Source organism: Spea bombifrons, chromosome 1 (assembly GCF_027358695.1).
Source record: "Spea bombifrons isolate aSpeBom1 chromosome 1, aSpeBom1.2.pri, whole genome shotgun sequence".
Taxonomy (NCBI): Eukaryota; Metazoa; Chordata; class Amphibia; order Anura; family Pelobatidae; genus Spea; species Spea bombifrons.
The window spans coordinates 123,501,839-123,522,391 of record NC_071087.1 but is presented as its reverse complement, the minus strand read 5'-3'; positions in this window follow the sequence as shown (position 1 = coordinate 123,522,391).

The following is a 20,553-nucleotide window of genomic DNA, read 5'->3' as shown; positions in this document are numbered from 1 at the left end:
CTATGTTCGTTAGGTAAACAGGTACCTGGTAAACAATTCATAGCACAATGAGATCCCTGTTTGTTCTCCAAGTCTTCTGCAAGCGCAAAATTAACTTTTTCTTATAAACCATATAAGCATCCGTGCTGTTTGAACTGAAATAGCAAAGTGTGCATGAGCTTTTGTGCATTAGTTAAAACAAACCCACTCATGTCTTCATGAGTGCGTCACACTGTCACATTTTGCATTTGCTTTGCATTTCAATAGATAAACATTGAAATTTAAAGTGTTTCTCAATAGACTTCAATTATAGTCACTTAGATCTATGCTTTCCTATTCCGTTCTCAAATAACCTTTAAAGTATAGAATGCATAACACAGCTATCACGATAATTGTGGTCTGCATTTCCTTGATTTACAGTGCTTGGGGCCGGCAAATTACATTAGACGCATATATAATTATCAATCTAGTCGGAGGTGCCCTTATTTTTTATTAACCAAAGGTGGCAACCCTGGTTGGAAATTCAATGTTAACATTGAATCATTTACAGACAAAATCAGAAAGCAAATCATATTACATGATGAGTCTTGCCTAATCCTAACAAAAATGCTGAATTTAACCCTTTCACTTTATAGAAAAGCTTGCACATTTCTCTGACACTTATACGGTAAAGACAATTTAGGGAACATTAGATGATGTTTGGCTGTTTAATATTTACAATACACAGTCCATCTTTTCTGCTTGTATAATAAACTAATCCCTATTTCCAAAGCCAGTGACTTCATGTGTTTGAAATGTTCACCTTGCAGCATTCAAGATCTACCTCCACACCACTTTTAGTCATTTTTTAGTCCTGGTTATTTATGGCAAGTGCTTATAAAATTAAAGATGTGGAACAAAGCCTTGAGGTTATACAGGAGGCCACGGCCTGTTCTTTGAGTGATCAGTGTGTTTTCTGGATATATTTAACAGTCATTGCAGGGCTTTTTATTACTTTTTGGTTTACATTTAAAATACATTCCATATGTTTTTTCCTCTCATTTATTTGAGGCATGGATTATCTGCAGTGTGTTTTTTAAGGTTAAGTTGATTTAATATGATTAAATCATTCTCCAGTTGCTTTTTAATCTTTTATTAGGCTTTTTGTTCTCCTCAGCAGTTTTTTCCTTTCAAAGTTAACTGTCTGCTTACTGAATGTCGGAATACGGTACTAGGCAACATTTTATTATCAGAAAATACTATAACACATGACTAAACAAGCCTTCAGTGGTTATAACCTTCCTTTTAAGTTTTATCTACTTTTCATTTAATTGTAAAGGTAGGTTTGTGTATAATTGAGAAAAGACCTAAACTATCCTATGTAAACAATAGACCCTAGTCTGGGAAGGGAAAATAATGGATTGTGAGCTTGTAAGAAGGGCCATCTTTACCAAACTTATCAATTCCTCTTCATCTGTCAGTTCTATGTTTTGTCATACCCTTTGAATGTATGTACTATGAGATGTGCTTCGGAAATGGTTTGAGCTAAATAAAATAATAAAAATGAAAAAAAAATGGTGCAAAAAGGACATTTGCTTCGTGGTCCCTGGTGGTAAAGGGCCATCTTCTGCTACTTACCTGTTGCTGTATGACATTTGTATTTGCCTGCACTGCAGAGGAACAGATTCTTTGTTGTACTGTGCAATGTTGGGCCAAATGGGACACGCTTGGTGCATAGGTCCCTCTCCTGTAGCAGGGATATTTGCAGAGATACAGGCAGACTCTATTTCTAGAGTATTTTCAGTGATTGCAGAGGTAGCTTATTTTTGCATCCTGGCATGTGATAGAATCAGTGAGTAAGAACCTTTTTTGGTGGTAACAGAAGTGGCCACCATTGAGGATCTAAAGGAACCCATTCACTCAACCAGCCCAGTGTCTCATCCATGCCCACTAAATACTAAAAAAAATATCTGGAAATGCTGGCTTATTGTTAATACATCTTTACTTGACAGAAGTATTGCTTGGGTACATGATATTGATAAAGGCCTTTTGGAGAGAGCTAAACCAATACAACAATAAGGATTAAATGTTTTGATAATCGACAATAGAATTCTAGCTAGATAATTTAATAGCTAAAGATCAGTATAGATTTAATGGCCTCTTGCTGAACTTTAAGTGCTCTCTTTATTGTAAACCCCTGTTGAATGCCTATTAACACAACTGGGCTCTGTTTCTACTAAAGTACTTGAGGACTTACATAACCATTGGGAATTCTGCTGCCTTTTCAAAGTTTAGATCCCATTATTTTTTTCACTCAGGTTTGTTAGGGAATGCCCATGATTAATATACGGCAGATGCATCCTTGCAGGTCTAATGAAATAACCACTTCTAACTAATATACTTATTTATATACTTCAGATTAAGGTTCTCTATGTACTGTAATACAAATGCAGAGATTAGACCAAACATCAGTAAGGCATTTTGAAACTCTCTATCATAGAAGACTTCTAAATAAATTGGATGGGTGACAGGAAGATTGTAGTTAATGGTATATATTCAAAATAAGGCCTTGTTACTAGTAGGGTATCTCAGAGATCAATAGTGGGACCTAAACCTTGTACATGGCAAGTAAATGAATTTGCCCCATTCATTTTCAGACAACACATTTTGTTTGCTGACCGTTTGGTTCAGACACAATTCTGAGAGCTTTTTTGAAATTCGGATGAGTGATTTTAAAGGAGGGGTCCCTGCCACCTTCTGGACTCACCTTTCACTTACAGTAGCATTGAAAAGTTAAGGAAGAGATCTATAGAAGATTTTGCATTGCAGGAATACCACCACCGGCAGCAGCAGCACTACACCAATGGAAACACATCCAGCAGCATGCTATGGGATTTAATTTCTCAAGAAAATGGACCATTTTGATGAATGTATCACTAATAGTAAGAAAAGTGATAAAGCAGCCGGAGTAGTTGGGCACTGGCAAGCAATGGCAGACAGAACAGCCCTGGAATTAAGAATTGATGCAGGGGCTGAATGACGGAGGATGTAATGGTCATTGAATATAGGTAGCCAGTTTTAGTGCAACAGGCATTACATATCGCTTATTGGTAAAAAAATTGGGTTCAATAAAAGCACTTTGGTGCAAAGTTGAGTAGACAGTGTAGGGTGCAGTTAGGTAAATCTGGGTTTGTTAGTTTATTAGAAACTAGAAAGCAGCATTGAAGGGGTTACATCACTATATCTTAATAAAGTCAGGTACATTTAATGTTTCAGGGTAGCCCCCTGGCCAACAAAGTGTCAAAATTCTGGAATGAGGTATTATGACTTATTTCAACAGTCTCATAGAAATGTATAAGGCTTGATCTGCTAGTAGGCCTCTTCCACATTTATCCAGATTATTTCTATCCCATAAACTTCGTACATTTATTCGGCTACAAATGTTAACAGTAATATGGTTATGTTTATGGTTGTAAAGTACTATGTCAATTTAAAAATCTAGTCACATACTTGTCGGTATTAGTAATTAGTACCACCTAAGGAACGAAGCAGACGTATATGTAAATTACCAGTACAACAATATTTCAGAAGATCTTTTTGGAATCATGGTAAAGCAACATCTAGTAGATTGTGCTCAAAGTTGAGTTGATCATAATATTCCTATGAATATTCTATTAATATGCAAGCTCAAGCTGCATTTTGCACGTATGTAACATAGAAAACGTTAAGTCAATTGACCACTTGGGGGCACTGTTTCCATTATAAACAACAGTGCCTTTTCTAGCAAGTTGAAGGTGAAACCGCTTATACTAAATGCATCAGCACTTCGCATCAAGTAAAACAAAAGGCTCATAGTACAATGACATGTCTGCCTACACCCTGACATATATTATAATAATAATAATTATTATTATTATTATTATTATTAAATTATACATCATCATATTGCACAATGTTGTCCAAAGGGCAAAGGGGACATCACAAAACAATTTGAAAACAAAAGGTTGGACGGGCCCTGTTAAAATGAGCTCACATCTCTCAAAAGGCATTCATGTAAATCACTTGTGTTTAAAATGTATTTATGTAAACTAATTCTATTCCATCCATCCGCTTGATCCGCTTGACACGTGACCCTTCACTTTTTTGGTGCGCCGGTATATTACTCAGTATGCTAGCATTGCCATTGTGCCAGATAGGTACTGTCAGTGTTCAATCCTGCCAGACACATCCAGAGGGGTGTAAATGTGTGAGCTTGTATTTTCTTTTGGCATTGCGAAGGAGAGGTTTGAGTTGAAAATAGGCGTTAGGCCTAGTTAGTAGGAAAGATAGTAGTGTACTGGTGCGGAGATGGAAGGAGAGAAGATAATGAGTTCAGCTTTAGATTGAATTTCAGGTAGCGTTGTGACGTCCATGAAGAAGTAGACAAGCAGTTGGTATAACAGAGAAATACTTTAAGGAGAGAGATCAGGGAAAGGCAGGTAGATTTGAGATTTGAGACTCAGATGATACTGGAAGACAAATGAGTTGATTAGTTTTCCAAGAGATGAAGACTAAAGAGAGAAGAGCAGAGGGTCAAGTCTGAAAAAGAATGATTAGACTGAAATGAGTAGATCTACTAAAGAGTTGCATCTTGAATTCCTATAGAAGACAGTGGTGATCAAAACAATGAAAAGCAGAATGGAGATCCAGTGGAAGTAGAAGGGAGAAGTGGGCTTTGGCTTTAACTGAGAGTAAAGGAGGTTTTAAGGAGGAAATTAGTAGAGAGGAAGTTAGTTAAGTGATAATGCAAAATCCGCTCAAGCAAATTAGAGGCAAAAGCCAGGAGAGAGTTAGGGCGGTAGTCAGACAGGTAACATCTAAAGAAGGATTTTTTTAAATGTGAGTGATTAGAGCATGCTTAAACATTGTAGGTACAGTTTCAGAGGAGAGGGAAAGGTTAAATAGGTGGGTAAATGATAGACAAAGGGATGGGGAGAGAACAAGATGTGATGGTCACATGAGAAGAAAAAAGAATAATGGCTTGCTCTTCATTTCTAGCAGTTAGTGTGGGATAAGCAGGGGAAGCGATGGTGTAGGTGGTGGTTGCAGCAAAGAGAAGTCCCGTCTGATAGTTTCATGGCATATAGGGGCTACAAGGCATTTCTGGAGGCAGAGTGGCATATAGGGGGTTAAAATGCATATCATGGGGCAGAGTGGCATATAGGGGGGTATAAGGCATATCAGGAAGGCAGAGTGGCATATAGGGGGGGCATAAGGCTTTTCTGGAGGCAGAATGCCCCATGATATGCCTTTTCACTTCCCTTATGCCCCTCTGTCTCCAGAAATGCCTTTTAACCCCCTATATGCCACTCTGCCTCTATAAATGCCTTTTAACCCCCTATATGCCACTCTGCCTCTGTAAATGCGTTTTAACCCCCTATATGCCACTGTGACTCGGGTATGTATAAGGGGTGCGTGTGGGTATAAGAGCTGGGTAGTAGTAGAAGCATTTTTAAACACTCATCTACAGACACCAGACGCGCCAGAAGGCTTGTTTTTCCCTGAGAAATCTCATGGTGCTGCCATAACCACAAGGGATTCTGGGTAGGTACATGCAAATAAGGTCAACAATTATCACCTTTTGCCTCTATATCCACTTTATACATGGATCCCTTGAAAGTTATTGCCCACTGTACAGGACAGCCTTTAGACAAAACTTGAGAAGAGGTGCAGTAGCCAGATCACCACTCATGGACAGCTGTTTCCTCCTTAATGGGACTCGTCAGCATGAGGTTGTTCAGGAACCACTTTCAATTTGGAAATAAAACATACAATATGTCTGATATTTTAAAGCATCTATAGTAGTACAGGTGCTACTTAGCACGATAATCAAGGAGATAAACAACGTTTGGGTCTCTCATTGTTAAAGAACATTCTCAAAAAAATACATTCAGTTTGCTCATGCAATCTTATAAGAACACATTCAAGGAAAGCAAATACATATATTTTCTTTGCTTCAGCAGCCACTAAAAAGCAATTTTCAAGCATCTCTCTGTTGGTTTGAGTTACTTAAATAAAGTTAAGTTCTGGGTTTTTTTTTTTAATACAGTGTCTTGACTAGTGCTGCTAGTATGATTGCTACCAGTGCTACTATCACACAAAATTAGTAGAGGCACAAAGTTGTGGGCCCATCAGTGTCACCTTCCTTCAGTTGACCTTCACAAAACAACAATGTGATGTGTATAATATTATAATAATAGTTTGTAATTATAAATCACAGAAAATAAATAAATTATCTTGCAACTACTTTTGAACAATTTGCTTAACATAAATGCGTCTGGGCAGGGCCGGCCCTACAATGGAGCCGACTGGGGCAATTGCCTCAGGCGGCACTTTAGAAGGGGCGGCACTTTAGAAGGGGCGGCACTTTGCCGCCCCAAGCGTTTTTTTTTTGTTGTTTGTTTTTGAAGCGGAGGAGAGAGAGAGGGGCGTCGAGTGGTTTTCTCTTACCCGCTCGGCGCCCCTCTCTCTTTCTCCTCTGCAGCGAGTCTCCCTGCTCGGTCTCGGTGCCGGCTTGTAATGATGAGCGCCGGAAGTGGCGTCAATTTCCGGCGCTCAGCATTACAAACCGGCACCGTGGCAGAGCAGGGAGACTCGCCGCAGGACTGTTTAAAGGTAAGTACCGGGGGGGTAAATAATGGCGTCAGCGAAGTTTAAAATGCCGCCCCCCCCCCCCGCGGCGGCGGTGGCATTTTAAACTTCGCCCCAGGCGGCGTTAAGTCTTCGGCCGGCCCTGCGTCTGGGAACTCTAGCAGTTTAATTGTCCAGAGTATGACTGCTACTTGCCTGTTAGTCTAGGCCAGTACTATTGCACTTTACACAAATATAGCACACCCTCAACATCTCATGACACCTTGGAAAAGTGGTTGTTGCAGAGATGGGTTGGATTCAGGGTGATTCTCCAATGTGATTTGTTTATTTTTTAGAATTATTTTGTAAACATCACCTAGTTTTTAGAGGGTGATCTTGTTATTATGTTGAATTGAAGTGGTAATAATGATGGCCTATTCAATATCACGTGGACCTCTTCTTAAACAACGCATATTAACATACTCTGTGAGTACTTTTATATGCATTTTTTCAAGACAAAAAGGTAAAATTAAAGCAGTTATCTGACATAGAAGATGCTGTTCTGTAACTGCAGCTACCCTCCATCTCGGTGGTTTTACTATTTGTGGTCCGACAGAAGCAGCCATTGGAGCTAACTAGCGGTAAGCATCCCATTCAGTCAGAGCTCCTCTCAGTCTGACTCAGGTACACCTTTTATTTATACTATACCCTTTAGGCCCAATACAGTATATATACTACCCTTACAAATGCCTGCCTCTAAACACGCACATTCTTGCCTCATGATCTCTCCTCCCCCTCATTATCTCTCCCATTTCTGTCCATCTCTCCTCTTTCTCGTTACCTTCTTTATCTACACCCTTTCTATCTATCTTTCCCCTTCTTATTGATTTTTCCCGTTATCTTTTCTATTTCTCTTTATCTCAGCTCCCATTTTGCTCTTTAGCTCTCCTCCTCTTTCTCTTTATTTCTCCATTTCTCTCAATCTCTCCCATTTCTCTTTGATGCCCTGCTCTCTTCTCCTATTTATCTCTCATTTCTATCTCTCCCTTTTTTGTTTATCTCTCCCCTTTCTATTTATCTCTCTTTGTTCTCTCTCTCTCTCTATTCCTACCTTTCTCTTCATTTCTCATCCTCTTTCTCTGTCCCATTTCTCTTTATCACTCTCATTTCTCCACACTGTATGAACAGCCTCCCGGTTAACTGCGGGGTGAAGGCTCTTTGTGAACAATTGTGGACCAGCCCAGGGGCTAATCTCTCATCTCTCCCCTTTGTCCCCATCGCTCTTCCATCTTATGTCTTTCCTTTCTCACTATCTCTCCAGTATAGTCTGCTTTGGGAGTGGTCGCTGAGCACACAGCACATATATATATATATATATATATATATATATATATATATATATATATATATATATATATATATACATACATACATATATACACAGACACACAAATATTTGCAAAATATTTATAAATTTACAAAATTCTGATTTCTTTATTTCCAAGGAAGACTGAAACCCCCACAGATAATATGATGTAATTCCCTGATGAGCGGCATTAATAGCCAACGTTCTTCAAGGTAAATTCATGGCTGCTGGCAATTGAAGATTAGCTACCAGGCCTCCACCACTTTTGGCAAAGGCCTTCACTTTGTGGCTACCTGTTTGGCCCTTGGTCCCAACCTTATATTATATGTTAAACACAGGAAGTTATTATTCTGAATGCTGCCAATTATGCACGCAAAAACTATAACGTACCATAATTACACCTTCAAGTGGAAGTCCTAATATATTTGTGACAAAATGATTATGGAAATGGGTTTTGTTTAAACGAATGAACAAGCAAATATGTTACAGTATAATTTTCCACTCTTGATGATTTGTTTGCATGTAAAGTAACATTGTTGGCTAGATGTTTTTGTTTTATCGCATAGTGATAATAAAATTCCTTTCCCTGTTGGATTTCCATTCTGACCTGTATATGCAGATTAATTGGGACTGTGTTTGTGCTGTGTTTTGTTTTGATGGTTTCTTTATTTTTATAATCCAGTATATTAAATACAGGATTTAGTGGAAAAAAATAATTCCTTTGAAACGTGATCTACTAGAGTGGCTGGGGCACCTAGGCCTATCTGCAGAGTAGAGGATATTGGGAAAAGAAAACTGACTGGAGATGTAACTATGACTGGTTCAGTGAAAACCTTTCAAAGATGACATTGATGGACAGGGGTGTCAGGTATAAATCTAGAAAGGGTCAGAATCCTCAAAGGCCCCAGTGATTTCTGCATTAAGCTAAGCTTAAAGGGCAAATAGTATGCTTTTTATATCGAGATGGATCTGATTGGGGTGGCATTAACAGTCATTTCTGAAATTATCACCCTTCAGATTTCATGTTACGTGAGCTAGATGTCTGTGCTATCATATTACCTTTGTCAGTTAACATGCTATACATGAGGGGGTAGAAGTTTTCAACGTGGCAATTTATTTTATATAGTGACTGACAACTACTGGCTCACATCATGTCAGCCAGATGTACAGCCTCATTAGCAAAGGGCACTAAAGTAAAAACCTTATTGGTTAAAATATAGGTCGCTCTTAAAATGGGAACCAAACAGGAGACACTAGATGTTAATGGGTACATAGTCCCTGTAAATTAGAGAAATTAGGAAGAAATGTGGAAAGCACATTTAAGTATACAGTAATAAGAAGTATATTTCAAATAAACTAGATGAGAAACCCGAGTCAGTGATGTAGAATACAGAAAACATCATGGATCATGTGGCTGGACATGTAAACCTAGGAACATACCTAGGAACTCTCCGGGTAAAGCACAGTTTCTCCAGGTCACTATGAGGAAACTCCAGGTCGTGGGGGCAGCGTTGTGGCACACCACACTCACCGCCCACCTCCCCTCCAACAATGGCTGTGTCCCCTGACATCAATGGGACCACCCACCGATGTCAGTAGGACCTCACAGCCCCCAAACGATTCATTGCCAGCCTCCTCTGTTACCTCAGTTCAATTTTGCATGCTTAAATGTAAATGGAAGACTTGTGTTATAGATGGTCTTTACATCTTCCAGTCGAGGAAGGAAGAATGCCGCTGTGAGCATGGACTTTTGTATAAAGCTGGCATCTTAGTGAAGATGCCGGTTACCATGGGAAAAGGTTAAAGAAGTCCTATTGTTAGAGCAGCTTGTCAGCATGCAAGAACAATGAAAGTAAAAAATGGCAAATGTATAGGCTACATGTTGTTTTAATAAAAGATATACATCCACTAAAGGCACCTGTGATCTGTGATCTACACTTTTTTCCACTCCTATAATGACATTTTAAACCTCTTTTAAAATCATTAATTATTAGATATATTATTAACATTGTGTTGTTTCTACTTTGCTTCGTGACTCACTAATTACATGGGGGGGTTTTGTGTTACCCTTTTTGATCCAAGGTCTTCCATGCTTGTAGCTGGTGTAATCAGCACTTTTGAAATGCAAATGAACATTAATGAGCAGTGGTCCTCATAAATATGACAGTTTGCAAATACCATATTTTTATTTGTATTTTCTTTTTGCATATGTGTGCAGCCATGATTAAAAAAAACAGCCCCCTATTTTATTTATACAGCTTATAGTGTACAAGAAACTGAGCTTACTGGGCATCTTTTGCCCCGTCAGTACAGAATGTCCTGCATGTTGCAAAACAACAAAGAAAAAGTGTTGAGGTATGATATAATTCAGCGCTCCAAGTGCCAACAAACTATCGCACCTTGTGGACATTAGAGTTTTACAAAATTCAAAAAAGACAGATATTGAATTTTTATTTTGCTTTTGATTTCAGCATGAACTTAAAATAAAATAACATTTTGTTTTTCATTTGTTTCTCAAAATGACTAGCCAAATAGCTATATGTTTGGAAATAGTATGTTTCTAAGCACAAGAGATGGGCAGTGGGAGAGAAAAGATCTTACTAAAACATTGTAAAATGAACTTTCTGATTTTCAGTATGTGTAGTAGAAGTTAAGAGTCAAAGGGCAGTATACCACAATATAGAATAAATGGACGTGAAGACCAACATGTTATTTCCCTATGTTCTATCCTTTCTTTCACCCCTTTCCTACTTGGCCAGCTAAGGATCACCTTATTAAAAAAGTTCAAGGATAACGATCTGCAATATTATTACACAGCTAAATCATTCATACTTAATGAATTGAGCTTAAAATGTGAAACTAAAATTAAATGAGAATCTAAAATAATGTTAAAATTAAAAAAGCCCCATATGGCTAGAATACAGAATACAGAAGGTGTCCAATACCTCAAAAGTGCAGTCTCAGTTTGGGACCTGGAAAACACAAACATAATAGTCAGTTGCAGCCATTACTAGACATGCAGATGAATGGTGTTAGGTCATACCTGCTCTTCCCAGCTTCTACCCACTCCTCATTTGCTCCTACCCACTCTTTTAACACCCTCTTAAGTTTTAACTGGGGCTAGTCCTGCTCATGGGCATGGCTGAATCCCAGCTACACCCTCAGATTAGGCAGTACTTACAACCATGGGAAATTCCTAGGTATGATGCTTAATAAGGTACCCAGGAGCTTCACAGAACTGCCACAATGGCTTTGGGTGTGACAGCTTATTACCAGATTCTGGGAAGCCAAGAGGGGAGCTCTACAAACTGCTGTTCCCTCACTTCTCTGGTCTTCTCTGGCTCTTCCTTGGACTGGTTTTCTTATTAAGAGGGGAGGTATTGGCTGTTCCTCTGTGTGTTTGATCAGCTGTGCAAAAATGAATTGTCATTTTAAATGTTGGAAGGTACAGCACTGGCTAAGGATGTAGACCCGGCCAACATGCATTTCTCTATTTTAGTTATACCGTGGTTATACAAACCTAAAGCAATTATAAGGATATTAATGAAAATTCCAACATCTAAATTATATGCTCTGTAATCTTTTTTTATGACAAAGTGACCTGGGTTATATTGCAAAGAAGGTTCTTCTGGCAGGCAAAGAGTTATGCTTGCTTAATCAGCATCAGTTTAGTATGAGATGGATTTTACAAATCAGAAACATGATTTCACTGTGTAACTTGAACATCTGGTGTGAGGCTGTGGGATTCCTTTCCAAATACTACATTTTTAGATACATTTATTTGATGGGAAAAATATGTTAAAACTGAAATCCAGAGACAAAGAAAGCTGCCTCGTGGGATTTAAGGCTTTTTTATTTAAGACTTTTCTTGAAAGAGGTTTGCTTCTCTCACTGCAAAACGTCTGTAATGAAAACCATTTCTCATTATCACACACATTTTTCTAAAACACGGTGCATTTTTCATTGGAATAAAGAGATGGGGAGAGGCCACTGGGATAACTAATGGAAGATGTTACACAAAAAAAATAATGTCTTACATTTTCAACTGCTAAGGCAAAAAGAATTACGTTCTATGAGTTATCTAACATAAATGATCATACATAATAAATAACCAGACTGTTAATGGATCAGTGTTAAGAGAAGGAGAACTTGGAAAAATAAATTATACTTGTTAGGTCATAGTTATAATAATGAAATCTTAGAATTTTTTTAGAATGCTGGATCCATTTGTTGGTGTGAACTTTAATAAGAAAATGACCTACAGTATATTTGGAGTTGATGCTTTTCATTGGGCCAACATAGGAAACACCTCTTTGTGTTATCCCCTCACCCACTATCTGTTTCTGTGTATTTAAAGCTCTGACTTTTTTGTCTGCCATTTGATCTGAAGAAGAAATTTTTGACACGCCAAAAGCTCACATTTTTTTATGTTGACCCAATAAAATGTATCAACTGTGACTTGGCGTGAACTTTCAAATATGTTTTGTTAAGATTAAAAACTCTTAAACTGAGACAGCTCCCTACATATTTCTTTTCTTACCCTACTGGAAAATCCAACATTTGTTGATCATCCTCTTTTTCTGAAAAAATATACAGTCTGAGTATCTGTGATAGATACCATTTTCATCATGTCTGTATATGCAGTATGTATCTATGTTAAAATACTGTATTTAGATTTCTTGTTGCTTCCATGCAATTGCCTCCACTTTTTGCAATTCTGTGCATTAAGTCCTCATTGAATTTAATTACGAAGCACATCAGGAGCTCGACTAGTATAGCTGGCGACAAGTTCTTCTTAAACTGTTGAACTTGGATAAGCTGTCAACGCTTACTCCATCACAAGATGATCATGGTTCAAGGTTGCTAAGAAACCTCTCCCAGCATAACAATGTGCTAATAAAGATATTGTAAACATACATATGTGTACATACATATATAATGAACATTGTTAACTCTGGAAAAACAAAACAATATGCAAACCAGGATTCAACAAGGTTCAAGTGGTATTAGTCATGTTCCTCATATTACAAGAAAACCACTCACTATATAATAGATATAAGCACCACATGCAAGTGGTGCAAACTCTGATTGTAGTCTATCCAAACATGTATATTCTGTTGATAGTAGTCCAGTGATAATAGATCTACACATTATCAGCAATTATAATTTCTATATATTTGGCATGTCCTGTGCAGTGTCTGATATAGGCAGAAAATGTAGGCCCCAGAATATTTGATGTTATGACCCTCAAGGCAAAATAGGCTAGAATTCTATCTGCTTAATTTGTACATCTACCTTACTTAGCCTGGCAACAATATCCTCCCTGATAGGGGTGCAGAACTAATTGGCTACAAACGTTATTATACAATGGTTTGCTGCCAGTTTAATAATATATTCTCATATATTCCAATTGTAGCTGTATATTGTATTCATAATGTAATAATTAATGGACACTGCTTATGCGGTAAGAACTATGATGTAACATTGGATAAAAGATATGAAATGATCTCAGGGCCAGTTATGTAGGCTTAGCATATCCCTAAGGTGCTATGATTTGTAAACATTCCTTTAAATGTTTAACTACATTACAAAAACAGTGAAACCTTTAAGACTTTTCAGTAACAACCTATCAGCATATCCCCAATACTTCAGGCATCCAAACTGTGGCACCAGTGTTGGGGATGTGGCAAGTGGTCAAGTTAATAGTTAAAATGGTAGGAGATTGTAAGAAAAATCCCAAAACCGAATATAAGAAACCATAAACTCCTTAGAAATGTTTGGCCTATAGAAGATGTTTTTTTAGTAAATAAATCAAATGGAACAATAACATAGTGTTTTCGTAGATTACAGATTAGATCAAGATATAGACAGCTCAGATCAATGTATGTTGCACTGTTAAAAATATTGATAGCTTTGTATTGTCATAGACAATTCCCCATTGTATTGCTATCAATTTATCATATACTAGTATCAGAACTGTTATATTTTTTTATCATATTTATTAGACTTGTGCATTTGGATTTGTACAAACTTTAGCTTTTATACATTTTGCCAATTTTATGTGTTTGGCCTACAATGAAACAAATTAAAACAAATGGCAAGAAGTCACACATTTTGTTTGTCTGCTGTAGAGTCATCTCTACCCCTCCCCCTCACACATTTTGTGGGAGGATTGCCAGTTAATTTGAAGATGTTATTTTTGTTGGAGTCAGACAAGCTTAAACAAGCTGTGATTGCCATTTTGCAATCTTCCTAGAAAATGTGGTTAAGGTTCAAAGTAGTTACATATGCTAAGCAAATTATGAGTCCGATAAATTGAACAGGTCCTGCTTATTAAGTATTAGCAATCGCAAGACCAGAATGCAAAAGGTTACATACAATTCATAATCCAGCTAGCATATGCACATAATGCATATGATTGCTGCGTGACCCTTTTACATTTTTATGTGGTCCATTTTGTAAATGCATTTGCCTCTTTCCCCATCTCCTAGCTAAATGTCCTTCAGGAGATGTGTTCAGCCAAGCACATCTCCGTGCACCTGATGTATTCACTTCCAGTCAGTTCCAGAGCTGGCTCGGGTGAACGCTGCGTGCAGGGGTCTGTTTTGGCAATAAAATGTCAGATTATGGAAGAAGAGGGCAGCTTTTACCAATGCTGAAATTTAGGCATAGTAACATAGAATTTGATGGGAGATAAAAACCATTTGGCCCATCTGGTCAGTCCATTTTTTCTTATGTAAGACTTAGGTCTTATTCAGTCCTTGATCATGTCTTAGATTCAGCATAGATTTATGCCTATGCCATGCATGCTTAAATTCCCTTACTGTATTAGCATCTATCAATTCTGACAGCAAGCAGTTCTAGTTATCTACTACCCTCTCAGTAGGGTAAAACTTCCTAAACCTCTGATCCTCTAGTTTTAGACTATGACCTCCTGTTCTAAAATTTCTCCTCCTTTATAACAAACTTACCTCCTGTATTTTGTTCATCCACTTACAAAGTATGGTTCAACATCATATTTTGTGGTTGAAAAGCAAAGCCATTTCTCTGAGAAAAAACAGATGAAATTGAGTGTAACATGGAACTTGACATCAAATCTCCAATAGAGTAGCACAGAATCAATACCGTAAATAGAGCTGGGCAGGGTCAAAGGTCTAGTCCCTAACTTTACATCCAATTCTAGAAGCGGAAGGAAGCAAAAGCAGGCACAGGGTCATTGTTGTTGGGTGGCGCTCTTTACCTTGCATAGTTGCCCCTCTATGCTGATCGTAGATACAATCCTGTGCAGAATCTTGGCAACTATTGGCTAAGGGCTTCTACTGGTCCAATAGAGGATGGAGATCTGTGTAAGTGTGATAGATATACCATGTCTACAACTATACAATAAGTGTAGACATGATTATTGAGTTCCTTAGTGTTGTAATTTAGTTGAGTTACAGATGTACAGATGTCCAGTTCTTAAAATCTTCTAGTTTATGACCTAGAGGAGCAACTCTTTTTGGGTGCATTATTATTCCATTATTCTTGCATTTAACAAGCTACAATACCACTATGTAAATAGACTCTTAAGTGTCATTTCTTTCAAGTTACACACTCTTCTGGCTAGAAATCTGACTGGGGTGTTTAATGCCACATTCTGATGGCAATAACTGTGGACAATTTAAAACGTCACAGTAACCTGAAATATACTTTGAGTGCTGACAGCATTATAATAATGAAACAGAGACTGTTACCAAGCTACTAAGAAGAAATAGAATGTCATCTATCAGAATAACTGTCAGATTCTCCTATATGTTGTATATGGTGGATGCCCAATTTCCACTCTCAGCATTTTCTACATTTTTTAAAGTGTTCTTTTGATGTATCGTGCTCAATGCAAAATGGTTAAGAGACATGAAGATTACATTTAGTGAAAAATAAATTTAGGTTATCAGCAAATCATAATAATATGTACTGTATTCAATGCAGTTTGATAAGTGCTACAAGCAACAGGATTGCATTATACAAGGTGCTGATTTTAAGATTTCAAGTGTTCTTTGGTATACATATACTGACCTCGGATGTCATCAGGTTTCCTCAATATAATCAGTAGACAATTCTGAAATCAAGTTTGGTTGTTTAATTTTGGTCTCTGATATCAGCATCTGATAATAAATTGTCCTTAAAATGATTGGAATTTCTCATATAAATATGTACACAGTTGGTTATTGGCATTTGTGTACGTGATATGAATTTGAACTTCATTCTTGTGTGGTTGATGCTGTATTATGCCAGAATATTTATCAATGAAAATAATAAACAGAATTTACATTGGGAAAAATAAAATTTGGTTAAAGAAGTGCAACCATATTTGAATATTCTAAAAGGATTGACCTTATTTATTAACACACTGATGAAAAGTCAGAAAATAAATTGTGATAATTTAAACGGTTTATGTGCCTTTACATCTTCTAGCTGCTTGTATTGCAGAAAAGCAGCTATAAAGAAATGGGGGTAAACAACCCCTTAAATATTTGGCTTTAAAGGGTTAAGGGTTGATCACAAGAGCAGAACCCTCTTTTCCTACAGTATTCTACAGTATTGTCTGAACAGTATTGTCTGAACATGTGTTAATGTTATTGAAAATGTTTATATTGTCAATTTTAACCCCTTCAAGACCGGGATGTACCTGGTACTTCCGGGTCATAGGTCACCATCAGACCGGGACGTACCATCGATGATCCAGCGTTGCTATGAACGCTGGGATCGCGAGGGGCAGCTGCTACTGACCGCTGGGTGTCCCCAGCAATCCGTAGCAGCCACTCCCCCCTCAATTCCGTGCACGGAAGCGAATCACAAGCACGGAATTAAAATATTTTAAAAAAACTGCGGTCTTCAAACCCCGGTCCTGAAGGGGTTAAATTGTTAATCTTCACTCCACTCTCCACTAGAATGATTGGAATAACACTAAGGAATCTGCTGGTGCTCTGTAAATAAAATGTAATTAAAATATGGCTTGCTTCACCCCAACAGTACTTTCTTCAGCATAAATTATTGGCCCAAAAACTGAGCATTTGAACCAATGACCGAAGTTCGTTCAGCCATTTCAGAAGGTGAAATTATGAATGAATTATGAGTGACATCATGCATTTGTCAGCTGCCCAAAGAGATGTCTAAGTCTGTCCTCTTAACGTGTCCTCTGTAACTTCTAGAATAAACTAACAGAAGACAATACAATTCAGGTGATGTTATAATAGAAATAAGCCACAGAGTAGCAAAGTCAGGAATAATTACTCAAGGTCCTTAGAAAAAAACATCAATACAGATAGTCAAATGCTCACATTCCAGCTTCAACAACATGGGAACCATAGCCATTATTGGCAGCTATCCCTCTGCCGGGGTCCTGAGGGAGCGCTGCCACTCTGCGTTACTGTATGAAAATATGACAGTCCTTTGTGAAGCTGTGCATTCCCACAAAGAACCAGCTGAAGGTGGTTTAGAGAATAACATTTTTACCTGGTACAGATCATAGGAGAATGATAAAACAACTAGATAACATATCTGGTATTAGGTATTAGGACAAATAACCAGTAGACTAGGTTTTACGCAGAAGGAACAGTAAAATGCAGAGGAGGGTTTAGAGTTAACACCAACACCGTTGAAAGTGTAGGAAAAGGAAGCAAATGAAAAAAGTACTTACTCTCAATGGTGACATATGAGAGGGGTTCTATTCTCTCTGTGTTATGGAGAATGGCAACCAATCAAAGAAGCATCTACTTTATTTTGTTGTTGTTCAATCTGCCCAGGCTTCTAGGGTTCACGTTTATTGAATGCAACCACCTAATGCCAAAAAGGGGGGAAATAATACATTGGAGCTAAAAGAGAGAGAAGAAAGAAGCAAAAAGAGAAGAGGGAAAAGGGGGGAAATAATACATTGGAGCTAAAAGAGAGAGAAGAAAGCAGCAAAAAGAGATAGAAAATAGCAAGAAAAGGAAAAGAGAAGAGGGAAAAGGGGGGAAATAATACATTGGAGCTAAAAGAGAGAGAAGAAAGAAGCAAAAAGAGATAGAAAATAGCGAGAAAAGGAGAATAGAGGAAAGGAAGAAAAGAGAGAAGATAGAAAGGACAAAGAAGAACAAAAGAAGGTAAGTCAAAAATGGGAGGAAGTACAAAAGAAGAGAAGAAAGAAAGGAATGCCGTTTAACTGGTGTGGCAAGGTAACGTAGTCTGTATATATCAGTGGCAGGTTGGAATGCTCAATATTCCCAGCATGAGGGGGTTAATTGCTGGGAGTTAGCAGGTGGATCCAATTTACCTGCACTGAGGTGTTTAAAGTGTGGCCGTTAGAGGCATTATTTGTCTGAAAACAGGGAGAAAGGCAGTCAAGCCAGAGGCCCTCAGACTTTATAAAAAAGGTACAGTCCACGCAAACTGTGTTGTGCTGCTACTACTTTGATGACTGGGACTGGAGTTGCTGGCCAGTTGGTTAGTGAAATAAGAATTTTGTATAGATAGTCTCCAAGATGGAGTAGGATTTGTTTTTGTTTTATTTATTTATACTGTGAAGCACAACACTGTGGGCCCTACAGAAAGCTACAATAAACCACATTTTGCTTTTATTCTGCTGGTGTTTGGAGTTTCTTGTTTGTAATCGGACCATCCTGCCACACTGGCTACAGATGATGAGATTTGGACAGTAGCTACATCAGAAAAATATACTTATTACTTATTACTGTGTTTTGTGCACCAGCATTTGTACACCTCAATATTGTAGCTGAATTGGTTCACCAAATAGCTGGGGTGGTAAATATCAGCCACAACTTCCCCAAGTCTTGATTACAAGCTTACAAGAACAGGGCTCTCATCTCCATCTGTACCAGTTTGTTAATGTGTGTGGCAAGTCTAGTCAAGTGGTTTGTTGCACCACCGAATCAGCCCACCATCCATGCCCAGGCTTTTCCCGATTTTCTAATGCGTATTGATGTAATGTGATGGGATTGGGAGTACAGTCATCATACATGCATTGCCACTTATCCTTTTTAATAAGATATGCAGATTGAGATAGAGTAAGTAACACAAAACCTTTACTTTTCCTCTCACTGATTTCTGGGCCCAGAAAGTTTTGTCCTCTGGAGTGACTACAAATTTGGCAGGGGGGCTGTTTATCTCTGGATAAGTAAAAATTAAATAGTTCAATTTATTTCTATGGAAAGTAAAGTGCCAGGAAACAGATGACCAAATACACACCAAGACAGGCTCTGCCACACCGACACCTAAACGCACACACCAGGACAGGCTCTGCCACACCGACAACCAAACAGACACATCAGGATAAGCTCTGCCACACCCAAACACATATACACCAGGACAGGCTCTGCCACACCAACACCCAGATACACACACCAGGACAGGCTCTGCCACACCGACACCCAAACACACACACCAGAACAGGCTCTGCCACACCGACACCCAAATACACACACACACCAGGACAGGCTCTGCCACACTGACACCCAAACACATACACCAGGCATGGCTCTGTCACACCGACATCCAAACACACACATCAGGATAAGCTCTGCCACACCCAAACACATATACACCAGGACAGGCTCTGCCACACCAACACCCAGATACACACACCAGGACAGGCTCTGCCACACCGACACCCAAACACACACACCAGAACAGGCTCTGCCACACCGACACCCAAATACACACACACCAGGACAGGCTCTGCCACACTGACACCCAAACACATACACCAGGCATGGCTCTGTCACACCGACATCCAAACACACACACCAGGACAGGCTCTGCCACACTGATACCTGCATCTGGACAGGCTAGGCTAACAATGTTTTTTTTTTAACAGAGTATCTGTGAATTAGTGAATTAATATTTGTGAATGTGTGTGATAGCATGGATGTGTAAGTGGGGGTGTAAGAATATTTGTAAATGTATGTGATAGCAGGGAGGCTGTTTTGGGGGCAGAGGTGCCGCAGGCAGGCTGTTTTGGGGGCAGAGATGCCACAGGCAGGCTGTTTTGGGGGCAAATGTGGCACAGGCAGGCTGTTTAGGGGCAAAGATGCCATAGGGAGGCTGTTTGGGGCAAAGATGGCAAATCCTATGCTTTCAATCTGGGTGCTAGGCAGTTCCTGTGGATGCAATCTGGGTGCCAGGGTTGATTTGATACTAAAGGGGGCTGGCTGTGTAGCATTAATACACAATGTGGGGCTGGCTAGGGGCAATACGCAAGGGTGTGGGAGCATTGATTTGCAAGGGAGTGCTGGCTGGGGCATCACATAAATCAATACTAAATGGGGGCTGTCTGGTGGAAAAATTACACAATGTGAGGCTGTCTAGTGAGATAAATATACAATGCGGGGCTGGCTGGGGGCATAAATACACAATGGGGGGCTTGCTGGAGTGCACAAATATACGTGGGGGCTGACTGCAACAATACACAAGGGGGCAGCTGGGGCCATCACATAATTCAATACCAAAGGGAGGGGCAGGCTGGGGACATAAACAGGGCCGGCCCGACAATGGAGCCGAGTGGGGCAACCGCTCCAGGCGGCACTTTTGAAGGGGCGACACTTTGCTGCCCAAAGCCCTTTTTTTTTAAAGGGAAAGAGAGA